Source organism: Eulemur rufifrons, chromosome 29 (assembly GCF_041146395.1).
Source record: "Eulemur rufifrons isolate Redbay chromosome 29, OSU_ERuf_1, whole genome shotgun sequence".
Classification (NCBI taxonomy): domain Eukaryota; kingdom Metazoa; phylum Chordata; class Mammalia; order Primates; family Lemuridae; genus Eulemur; species Eulemur rufifrons.
Window position 1 is genome coordinate 15,809,268 of NC_091011.1, and position 12,694 is coordinate 15,821,961.

At 39.0% G+C, this 12,694-nt stretch overlaps 1 protein-coding gene across 2 annotated transcripts in view; it reads right to left on the reverse strand.

Moving 5' to 3' along the window:
- Positions 1 to 12,694, reverse strand: part of POU6F2 (POU class 6 homeobox 2) — a 434,582-nt gene that overhangs the window by 187,496 nt on the left and 234,392 nt on the right. The window lies entirely within an intron of this gene.

The following is a 12,694-nucleotide window of genomic DNA, read 5'->3' on the forward strand; positions in this document are numbered from 1 at the left end:
AATTGCTCCAAACTGCTGGAAATACATACAATGGTTATTCTGATAATAAGGAATTAAATGTGGATATGGCACAGACTGTGGGTATATTTCACTAAAATTACCCATCACAAATTTTTATCCATGCACGCATTGAGAAAGGCCTTTAGGAATTAAAAACTCAATGCAGAAAGGCCTTCCGTGATCACTGGGCTGCATGTCGCAGTGGAGACGCACAGACCTCTGGCCAACCCTCAGCGCGGCCTCACACTGCAGTGCTGAGATGGCTGAGGGTGGCAAAGGCAATGACAGCAGCAAAGACCACCTTCTACTCTCTGGCCTTTCCCGAGCACACCTCACCATTCTGAAATACCTTCCTATTATCTCCCTGGTAAGGGTTCTTTCTTAATTTTTTTTTGTCTTATTTTAATTGGGAAGATATCATTTTTAGCAACTTTCCCTTTGTTGATGCTTAGTCTAAAAGTGAGCACCTCACTGGCCAGAAATACTATTTTAATCCCATATCCTGTTACACATCTTTCTGGTACTTGAAATGTCAACAATGTCAATATGTCCACTTCTCCCAGAGTGGTACTGCCACCGTGCTTTTTTTCCTGGAAAAGAAAACAGCTACTAGGAGGTCTACCAAAATCAACACACTAAATCTTATCTTTAATATTGGGTGTGTTTTGAGGCTTCCACATGGGATACATACTAAGGAATTAAATGTACCTTGTAATTTCTTAGGAAAAAAATTCATCCCAGATTGTCAGGAAAGACCTAGCCTCTACCCAGAAATAGCAGTGGAAAATAAAAAGATTCTAGAGATGCTCAGAAATCAGCAGAAACTTCCAGACTCTGACAGGGATCTCACCTACCAGCTGCCCTGGAATATCGTGTTACAGGTGACCATTAACTTAAAAGTCTATGACATCTTGGTTTTGGTTGAAGTAAGTGCTAGCCTTGGGAAGTGTGTGGTTTCTGGGATTCCTTCATGGTTTCTTAAGAGAGTGAGTATGAGCATTAAATAGGTATTGATGGATACTGGGTATATCAATGACTAGGCTGATGTCTCAGGGACTTCACCAGAGTAGAAAGAGTATTGGACTTGAGGTTGAAAGTCCTCGGTCTGAATCCTTCTCTGCCATTTATTAGCTGCATGACATTAAGAAAACTTCTTGAGCCTCTCTGAGCCTCCATTTCTTCATCTGTAGAGAAGAAATAATCACCTCTAACCAATAATGGTTGTGAATTAACACATTAACTGCCATGTGAGTTGTATTTAACTCACACTAGTTTTGAGCCCAGGGCCTCGTGAAGCATATGCAACTCACTCGTCTCTTTACCTTGGGAGCCTTGAGAACTATTTTTCAAACTGCATATAATTCATGCACAGAAAACACTGAAAAATAACAAATTTTTCATTAAATTAGAAAGGATCGTTTTGTTTTCGAAGTTTTTTTTTTTTTTTTTTTTTTTTTTTTTGAGACAGAGTCTCACTCTGTTGCCCAGGCTAGAGTGAGTGCCGTGGCGTCAGCCTAGCTCACAGCAACCTCAAACTCCTGAGCTCAAGTGATCCTCCTGTCTCAGCCTCCCGAGTAGCTGGGACTACAGGCATGCGCCACCATGCCCGGCTAATTTTTTCTATATATATTTTTAGCTGTCCATATAATTTCTTTCTATTTTTAGTAGAGGTGGGGTCTCGCTCTTACTCAGGCTGGTCTTGAACTTCTGAGCTCAAACGATCCGCCCACCTCGGCCTCCCAGAGTGCTTGTTTTCGAAGTTTTTATTCTATTTTCATAATAAAACACTGTGGCCCCACGGAAAAATTTCTTTTTCCTACTGTGGCAGTCAATGTGTTAAATGGTAACATACTATGAGAAGGCACACACCATAGAGCTTGGACCATCAGGAGCATTGAAAACTTGTTTGTTCTTTAATTTTTTCCTCAATCAGAGTGATTACAAGCTAAAAAAAAAAAAAAAAAAAGCTATCCTGGATTTAGGTGGCTAGAATGTGTCCCAAATCTGAGCAAAGAGAAGACTTTCAATCTGTCTTTCTTTTTGGCTAGAAACATCCATGGAACAATTGACTATGGAAACAGAGTGAGAAAAATTGTCTTGATTCATGAGATTCTAAGAGCCTCAATTTACTATTGCTATTACTACTGGCAATAACACCATTGATGATGAGAATGGTGATGACAGATAATATTTATTAAACCATCTACAGGAATTAGCTTATTCTCAGAGTCGTCTCATGAATTTCATGAGATAGATAGGTTTATTTGTCATTCCAATTTTACATGAGGGAACCAAGGCTGAGACAGGTTAACTAACTTGCCTAAGATCACACCCAATACCAGGCAGTGTGGCTTAACTAGTCAAAAACATTTTCCATTAGTGTTCCTTAAATGTCACTTTCAGGAGGGGGGTCACCTAAACCATCTCCATCTAGGCCGTGCCCCTTTTATTTTCTCTATCCCGACTCTGTGCTTTCCCTCTTTGTAGTACTACTCACAATTTGTAATGATATGCAGTCTGTGCACGCCTTTCACTGAATGACTGCCCTCCCACAATAATGTCCCCTCAGAAACCAAGCCTTTCTTGTCTCTATCCCACTGCCCATCACAATGCCCAGCACATAGGAGGGACTCAGAACATATTTGCTGATGGAATGCAAACACTACTACTTCGATGGTATTACTAAAGATTGACCAACATCATTCCAATGAGAAAATTTCAAAAGGTGGTAGCAGGTGGCAGATAAGCTTTGGTTTCACTTTTAAACAAAGTTAAGTCTTGTTTGTTTATTTCTTAGCAGTGTCCCCAAGACTCCCTGATATGCAGCACTCTGAAATGCTCAGTGGGAGGAAAGGGAAGAGGCTGAATCATGAATAATATTTCAGTTTCTCCTCCATCTATCTAATGCTTAACTCAAAATGCCATTTGAACTTTATTCCCTTCACCAAGTTTTTAGAAAAAGGGTTGGAAATAGTGGTGAAGGCAGCAAGAAAAGGCATCAGAACCATGATCCTCTTGGTCAAATTATTTGGTTTTCCTTCTATTTTTTAAGGATTGTCTCCCCATTGGTCCCTCTACTGAAAATCGAGCTGGAACAATGTGCAATCCCATCTGTTATGTACTGAGGGCAACTGAGGTTTTTGCTGGGATGATAACATCATTTCCTGAAGAGACTAAGCTCCTCCTAGAGGAAAAGTGACCGGCATAAGTGTTCAATCCTAATCCAGCATGTAGAATTAAAAGACTGTTCAACCAACTGAAGGATGTGCAACAGACAGTAGTTACTTGTTAATAGGTTTAAGGGGAAGATGAAAAATTGGTCAAAAACCAAGTCATAAGGAAATATTTCTTTCCAAGGGGTAGATATTGCTATAATCTTTTGGGCTGATGACTTGGCTAATATTTTCCCAGTGAGACTAACTGATAAGCAGAATGAAGAGACCCCAATGACTAGGTACAAAATTGGAAAGTTAGATAATCACATATCATTTGCACTTCTAAGAATTCAGAACTAGAGAACTGGGCAGTCCTCATGAAACTTCTACCTGGCTCAAGTTTTATGAAGCTGTCTTCACTTTTGAATAAGTTAATTTTGATATTATCTTCAACTCAAGATCTTAAAGCAGGTCTATATAATTTCCCCAAGCAGGCTTAACCTTTAAAGATGTTTATTTCCATGATTTATAGAACCAAAGTAGACTTTAGCTTTGCTTGATGGTAACTCACTCAACAAAATTTTTAACTTTAGTAATTCATTATCTAAGCCCCACATTATTTCTGTGAAATAACTACAAGGTTGTAGAATTTGGACATCTTCAGCCCTTTTATCATGGGCTACTGTGAAGTTCAGAGATTCCCAAAATCCCTTTGGAAATCATAAAGGCCAGTTGGAATATTTGTGGCTGCTACTGACTTCTGCTCATTAAAATATAGAATTTTATAGAGCAAATCCTTTTTAATGGAAGAATCATTTCTGGGTAAGAGCAGCTGCAAAGTAGTGCTGGGAGGACCTGATGGCAAGTTTAAGCCTTCTGAGTTGGAGATGGTTGATTCTGCTAATGATTTTAACACATGGCTTGGAATTTGGGTCCTCATAGGGAAGACAACCTTAGGTTATGATCTTTCTGTATTAACACTATACAGCTTGTAGGAAGTGTGTGTGTGTGTGTGTGTGTGTGTGCACATGTAGAAATGAATGATTAGTTTATGGGATTTCTTGGGATTTCATGATAGTATAATTTTAAGAAAAAGGAACCACCAGTAAATACCAGTAAATTAACACCTACTCCAGGTATTTCCCACACATTAGTGTATTTAATCTTCACAGCAATCCTAAGTATCAATATTCATATGCCCACTTTATAGATGAGGAGATTCACCCTCAGAGAAGGAAATCCACTGTGGGTACACAGTGGTACCAACACTCGACTCTTGCCACAGAATCAGACTGTTTCCCACAGTTCACCAAAAGGTGTAGTCACGACATTTTTTACAGTATGGGCATGTGTTGGGGGTAAGATGTTGTTTTCTGTCTTCCTTTTAGAAGTGATTTAAAATATGCCTATGTCTCAGAAAGACACATCACAATCTAAAGTAAATGACAGTAGTTGAAATTTATAGTATTGTCTCATCACAAACTTGGATTTTTAATATAAAGTTTTAATTGGATTTCTCTTTTTTTCTACTTCATAGTCTTACTTTATCTGGAAATACAGTAATTTTTTCCCTTGAGGAAACCTGTCTCTAATCTCATAAAGAACATTACTTAGGGAAAGATTAAGTCATTAATGGAAATTTATCAAATGCTGTTACCATTTTGATCGAAAAGTTTCCTCAAGTCTCCTCCCTCAACCAGCATCTTGTTTTAAGAAGTTGAAGACTGATGTGGGTCTGGTACTGCCGATGACCTGTAAACTTTCTGGTACCAAAAATAGGTCTGATACTTTTGCATAACCTCCCACCGCTTCATTGTCCACATGTAAATCTTTGCTAGAGCACAGTATCAAATACCTGTTTCAAAGAAGGTACACAGCAAAAAAAAAAAAAAAAAAAAAAAAGCAGATTTTCAGTTTCCTGACGGACTGAGAGATCAGATGGATTTCTGGGGATTAGCCTACTATCCTGACAAAGTGGGCTTTTCATATCCTTACAATTTAAAATCTCTATAAATGTGTTTATTTTGATATAGTAGCACAAATTGACTCGGTTCCTACACTAAATTATTGATACTACAATTAGCACTTCTTATCTCTTCTTGGGGGTACTCAGCAAAATAACTTTCCTTTAGCTGAGCTAAGAAATGAAGAAGGATAAAAGGCTTTTTTGTTGTATTTTTGGTTTGTTTTTCCTCATCCTTCTGGCTCTGCAGGAGCAGTTTCAAAGGTGGGTGCTCCCATGCCTTTGAGGGACGTAATTGTTCCCAAGCAGTGATGCTGGGTCTTCCATTGCTGTGGAGAATGAAAAGAGCTCACATCAGCTGAGTGAGGAGATGGCTCAAATATGCACTGGCTAAGGGGTGCAGGGCAGGTGTCTCCCCACAGCACCCTGTCTTTAGTGGTCCTTTCCTTTCCATCCACAGGGTGACACATTTGAGAAAGAATCACAGGAAAATGGATAATGAACTCTATAGTCTGCTGCATTTGGGGACCGCCACTCTTGATCCAATTGTATAAATAAGGAAGAACATTGCCATTTTGTTATTGCCCAAATAATACGGCATATGTGCTATGTATCAGCATACTGAAAATGATTACAACCATTTATGATGCCTCGGACACATGCAGGCACATGTGTGCACTTTACAGGTATGAATCTTCACACCACTCCCACAGGGTTCTAGTTCTCTCCTCTGCTTCTCATACAAGGAAACTGAGGTACAGAGAGACAAATCACTCACTTATGATCATATTGCCAATAAGTGTCATCTAAGGGATTTGAACTCTAGTCATCTGCCTCTGTAACCCCCAGACGATACTGCCTTTATAGAAGCACCTCCATTAATGTTTGTTGAATTAGATGAATTAAAAAACTATAAAAAATCAGAAGAAATACCTATTTTATAGTGCTGGTTCTTAGAATCAAAACTAGTTTGACAAAGGCATCGAATGTAACTCTGTGCAAGCACAGAGCAAGGTGTTTTCTATGTTCAAAATCTAGTTTTTAGGGCAAATATACTACTTAGTCATAGATATATTACCTCTCTCATCACCTTGGACTTGGTTTATGCAGTAGGGAAATCCTTATCTGATTTCCATATCACCAACACCCTCGTTTCAGAGCCAGACCAGACTTTCTAAAGCTTTGATGTTATCATAATATGAACCAAAAAGAAAAACAAAATCAAAACTTTTCTCTTTAAAGACTTTACCAAAGAGGATATATAGAAAGCGAATAAGTACAAGAAAGATACTTGACATTCTCTAGTTAATCATTAGAGAAATTAAAATTAAAACCATAATGAGATGCCACCACTGAACACCTATTTGAATGGCTAAACAGCAACAAAAAAAGCAAATAAAAAGGAAGAAACAAAAATGCAAACCCAAAACTGACTACACCAAATGCTGACAAGAATGTGGAGTAACTGGAATCCTCATCCTTTGCTGGTGGGATTACAAAGTGGTCCAACCACTTCAGAAAACTGTTTGGCAGTTGACACACACTTACCATATAAGCCAGTAACCCCACTCCTAAATATTTACCTAAAGGAAATAAAAACTTAAGTTCACAGAAAAACTTATATGCAAATGTTTATGGTGGCTTTATTCATAATTGCCAAAAAAAGGGAAACCATCCAAATATCCTTCAACGGGTAAATGAATAAACAAACTGTGGTATAGGCAAACAATGAAACCCTACTGAAATACAAAGGAGCTAACTACTGCCACATACAACAAGGAGGAATCTCCAATGCTAAGCAAAAGGAGCCAGACTCAAAATGCTACATATGACATCCAGGCAAAGGCAAAGCTATAGAGACAGAAAACAGATCAGTGGTTGCTAGGGGTGGTGGACAAGGAGGGGTTAATTCCAAAGGGGCGTGAAGGAATGTTCGGGAACAGTCTTCTGTACTGATTGTGGTGGTAGTTACAACGGCAGTACGTGTTTGTCAAAACTCATGGAACTGCAAACTCAAAAGAGTAGGTTTTACCTTACGTATTGAGCTTACGTAAAGTATAGCTCAATAAATTTAATTTAAAAAATTCTTCCCATTACCAATAGAATAAGGTCTAGTCAATTAGCCACATGGTAAAAATCTATTCTTCCAAACTGATCCTTAATTACTGTCCCCTCTTGCCCACTAAAACCCTTTGTGAAGTAATCCCCTTTAGGTGTTACTTTATTTAATTCTCATAAGCTCCGTGAAACAGGTATATGTCTACAATCTCTTACCTGATGACCTTGGTCTAGATGTTTTAGAATTCAGAATTTTTTAATTCATTCAACAATATTTTTTGAGAAACTACTTTGTGCCAGGCACTATTTAGATACTGAGGATGCTGAAGTGAGCAAAACAAGGCTGGATTTTAAATCAACAAGTATTTTGTAAAGTTTCTCATTGTGTAGATCCTCAGGTCATGCCATATGCAGGAGTTTGAAGTGATTGGTAAGAACTGGTTTCCAGCCTTTCCAAACCGGAATAATTAGAACTCACAGCATTGGGAATTATATTAGAAATCAACTTTCAATTTATAAGATCCCTTCATTTTATGAATGAGGAAACTGAGGCACAAAGGGTTTTAGTGGCTTGTCCGAGGTCACCTAGCTGGTAGTGGCAAAAACAAGAACGAGAATTTGGTGCTCAGAGCCATTACCCCTTTCCACTAAAGTAGAGAGGCCTCTTCTTTCGATTATTTTCAGATACTGAAAATCATTTTGAAAAATCATTTATGTGATTTGCTTCTCTCATTAATTTTTCTTTCCCTTGTTCTGATCTGGGGGAATCTCCCTGCGTACTGCCTCCTTAATCCCGGCACAGGCAAAGACGTCAGAGACAGCGAAGTACTTCAAATACTCACACCCAGCAGGAATGCTGGAAATGGTGTATTTTTTAAACTCACGCAGAATCAGCACTCGACAAAACTCCTTTTCTGGTTCTTCAGAGAAACCCTCATACCCTGTTCAAGAATACTTAGCTATTTCTGGTCTCGGTGGAAGGAGTGTCCACTTCGACATGTGACAGAAAACAGCCTCTCTTAAGAAAGTCCTGTCTGTAAAGTTTTCCCAGGTGATAATTCAGGGCTTCACCCTCTCCAGGAAGCCACAGTTTTCTACTTCTTTCTCATAAAGTTTGCTCAAGGGAAAGTTTATAGACTATGGTCTTTAGAAATTTGACTTACGATAGTTTTCATAATTGGTGTCAACTGGCCCTAAGGAAAAAACAGTCACAAGCTTCCTTGAAGTGGGAGCAGAGACCACAATTAATAATATTAATCTTTGATGAGTGCTTTGCATGGCACAGGCACTGTTACAAGTGCTCTTCAGGTGTTACTTTATTTAATTCTCATAAACTCCTACAATCCCTTTCCTGATGACCTTGGTCTAGATGTTTTAGAATTCAGAATTTGTTTAATATTTTAGAAAGTTAGTATGGAAAATATATTCCCGACATCATGACACTGCCAGTATGGTCTAGGGCAGCATTCCACAACATTAATATTTCTGTAAGAACATTAATTACTATAACTTTTCATACTAAGTGGAATAAATAAAAACTATAAATATACTGATACAAGTTAAGGTCAGTTTTGCTGCTTCACGAATTATGAAAACACCTTTGCTTTTCAGATATTTTTTGGATTTTGGAATTGTAGATGAGGAAGGTTAGACCTATTCAACCATTTGGCCATTCTGCAGTTGAGGAATAACTTAGTGGTGGATAAGCAGGATTTGAAACTTGAAAACCTTAGCTCAGAGCATTCTCTTGCCTGTCTGTCTGTCTGTCTGTCTCTCTCATTCTCTCATATTGTCTCACTTCAGATATAAAATACCAAGTGCAAAATGTACACTAATTTCAAACAATTAGCTCAACAAATTTTTACATATATAACTATCACCTTGAGCTCAGTGATCAAGGTATAGAACACTTCAGCAGCCCAGAGGTTTTCCTTGTACCCCTTCCTAGGGACCACCCTCTCCCTTACTCTTCTGTCTTGTATCACCGTGAATTAGTTTTGCATGTTCTAGAACTTTATATAAATGTGACTGTACAGTATGTACCCTTCTATATCCGGCTTTCTTTGTTGGATCCATGTGGCTGTGTATAGCAATAGCTCATTCTCGTTATTACTATGCACTATTTGGCTGTACAAATACTATACTGTAATGTATTCACTCACTTTCTTCTTGATAAACATTTGAGTTGATTCCAGCTTGAAGCTGAAGTCTGAACTACAGAACTTATCACCACCACATGTCAATATCTACCCCAGACCCAACCTCCAAACAGGGCACCATCCCAGTGGGAATAAGCAGATTCCTCCAACTGGGATGAAAGGAGCCAGTCTGCAAATGATCTTGACTTGTGTGAACATCCCCAGAGCAGGGGTTGGCAAACTTTTTCCATAAAGGTCCAGATACCGAATATTTTTGGTTTTGTAAGCTACATAATCTTTGTCACAACTCTTCAACTCTACCATTGTAGCACAAAAGCAGCCATAAACAAGAGGTAAACAAGTGGGTGTGGCTGTATCTCAATAAATCTTTATTTAGAAAAACAGGTGGTGAGTGAGATTTGGCCAGCACCCTGCAGTTTGCCAAGTCTGCTTTCCAGCAGAGGACTTCACTTTCTGGTAGGTTAGTCTGAGAAAGGAGAGGAAACAGATTTTGGTTAAGCAACTGCCATGTGCCAGGCAGAGTCTGAGCCCATATGCTCACCGGCTCCTCTAGTCGCCACAGCGACCCACTCCCGGCAAGTACTATCTTTGTGCTCATTTTACAGATGCCCAAACTGAGTTCAGAAAGGCTGAATAACCTGCCCAAGTTTGTAGTTGGTAATTTGAAACCAGTTCTCTTTCCACCACATTCAGGGATCCACGAGTGAATCCCAGAAGATTTGTACCCCCTGAAATTATAATATATGCAGACATCTCTGTGTTTCAGGGCCTGCGTGTTTTTCCCTAGAGAAGATCCATAGCTTTCATTAGCATCTCAAAGACTTTGTGATCCAAAGAGCAGAGAGAACCAAGGCCTAGAGACAGCTTTATCAACACAGAAACGGAGGAAATCAAATGGTTTGCTCCTATATATTTAGTCAAGGTATTTTTCAGTGGCCAGAAGTGGTGTTACATTTAAGTTCTGCATCCTAATCCTATATTTCAGAAAGGGACATTCTTCTTTATAAAAAAATTAAAAGGGAGTTTTCATTCGAGAGGTATCTCTCCGTTTGTGAAAGTGCCCCCTGCAAGGCAGGGTCTAGCTAAGTCACACTTCCGTGCATTTAAGCGAGCGGCTGCTGACATACACCATGGCACTAGTGTTGTTTCTGACACACAATAGCCCTATATAAATAAAAATGCCTGGGCTTCGATCCATATTTACATCTTTATGTAAGTGCCAGTAGTCCTCATCTGTCTGTATGGGTTCCACTCGGCTAAAGTACTTCCTAGACTGTAAAGAAAGAGAGACAGCGAACACATAATTGTTAGCTGTATTTCATGTTCACAATTCCTTTGAGAAAGGTCCTAATTAGTCTAAGCAGTGTTTAATGTAAATCAAGTTTCACTTTCAAAATTTCAAGGGCCCCATTCTGACAGAATGTAGATTTTTTATGCTACACATAAAACATGGGTGCTAGTAAAACATTGTAATGACAGGCAGGGGAAGAGCAGGAATCGATACATGAAAAGTTACTGAAATTAGGTAGGCCTGACCTCCAGGAGCGGTCTCAGAAAATAACCCTTAAAAAAAAAGACTTTCTAAAATAGACGCTTAGAGCTTTGTTTTCTTGCTTTCCATTCGTGATGCACATCTTCTCTCTCTGGCCGAATTCAAACTTCTCCAAGTGTCGGCTTTGACTTTGAGCAGTTTTCACTTATGGCAATAGGAGGAAAATGCTGAAGCACTTCCCCGTGTGAGAAGCGTGGCACCAGACAGCCCTTGAGACACGGCCGAGATTCCCAATGCCCTGATTTATTTCACAATGTAATTCAATTATTGAAAATAGACAGCATTTTTATGTCTTCCAATTTTCTTATACACCAAATCACAAAAGCCAGATTCTTTCTCTTAGTGTTTGATAGCATGTGGTTAGCAAGGTTATAAAAAAAATAAAAGGTACTTACAGATTTAGTATAAACTATGATTAATTTTTATTAAGAGGATACATTTATATATCATAAACTGACAATTTATTCGAAGATCTTTTTTTTTTGTGAGTTGAGTAGCTCCCCTTTGTGCAGAATGCAGAATTGTATATGAGATATTTGAGTGTCTAAAACGATGTATGATAAATGAAGTAGCATGCTACTTATACGCTTATCATGTTCCCTGACTAGCAACAGGTTCAGCAAAGGGCACAGCCAGTAAATGAAATTTTCCACCAGGACAATATATCATCACAAGAAATGTATGCACTGGAAACTTACAAGCTTGCTCAAGATGCGGACAAGGTGTGAAATGGTAAAAAATGAAAAGCAGCAGCATCATACAGCAAATTTCAAATTCAAGTGCATATTGGTTGGGGCTGATGCTTTAACTATTTCAAACCATAAGGATGAGGAAAGAAATGCAAACACCATATGAAGGCAGGAATAAGTTTCCATTATCGACACCAGGGAAGCAGAGAAAAGTAACAGGTACAGAAGTGTATATAACTGCTATGATATTAATTTGAGAGACACTTTAGTTATATTCTTTGAGGAGTCTTTACCACTTTTAACCTTGAGTGAATCCCTTAATATTTCTGCACCTCGATTTCTTTAATTGTGAAATTGATGGTGGGAACAAATAGTTTCTGAAGCGTGTTCATTTAAAGAAATCCCATGGTCCTCTGATTCTCATCTTTGAGCTCTCAAAGGAAACGGGCGGGGCAGTATGGTTTTCAATACCTATTATGTTAATAGTTTCTTGGAATGCAATTGCATTTTGCTGCTTAACCCAAGAATAAAAGATCTACTGGAGGGAAGTCCCAGAAAATGCAGATGCATCTGTTCAGTATTCTAGTTCAATAATGATCATATCTTAGGAGTTAATCCTTTTATTTTTCTGGCTCCCTCAAAGTCATCACATGATGCTCTTGCTCAGAAAGGAGACATCTGTGTGATCTGAGAGGTACAGACTCATTTTCTTCCACGTGTGTTTGCATCAGGTGACACCAAGATCCTCTGTTGATGGGCACCATGCATACGATTTCCGTTGCTAGCTGTTTCTGGTGACAGTGGAAAGTGACAGTTTGCAAGGGTGAATTATCTGCAGCGTAGTGTCAATAGGTATAAATTACAATAGGCCTGGGTGACAGCTATTCTAAGGAAGGGCTCCCTGTATGTTAAAAAGCTCAGTGGAGACAATGCACAGGGAGTAATGGGATAAAATGCAATCTGATCTAGACTGAGGTCTTGTCAACACCAAGGACCTCAGAGGGGAAATAGGCTGAAACTTTGGTTCTCAGGGGAGAAAGCCCAGCACGCTGGAGGGAGAAGGGGAAGGGTGGCACAGGGGTGGAGGCAGGGAGACTTTGGTTTTAATCTCAGCACCA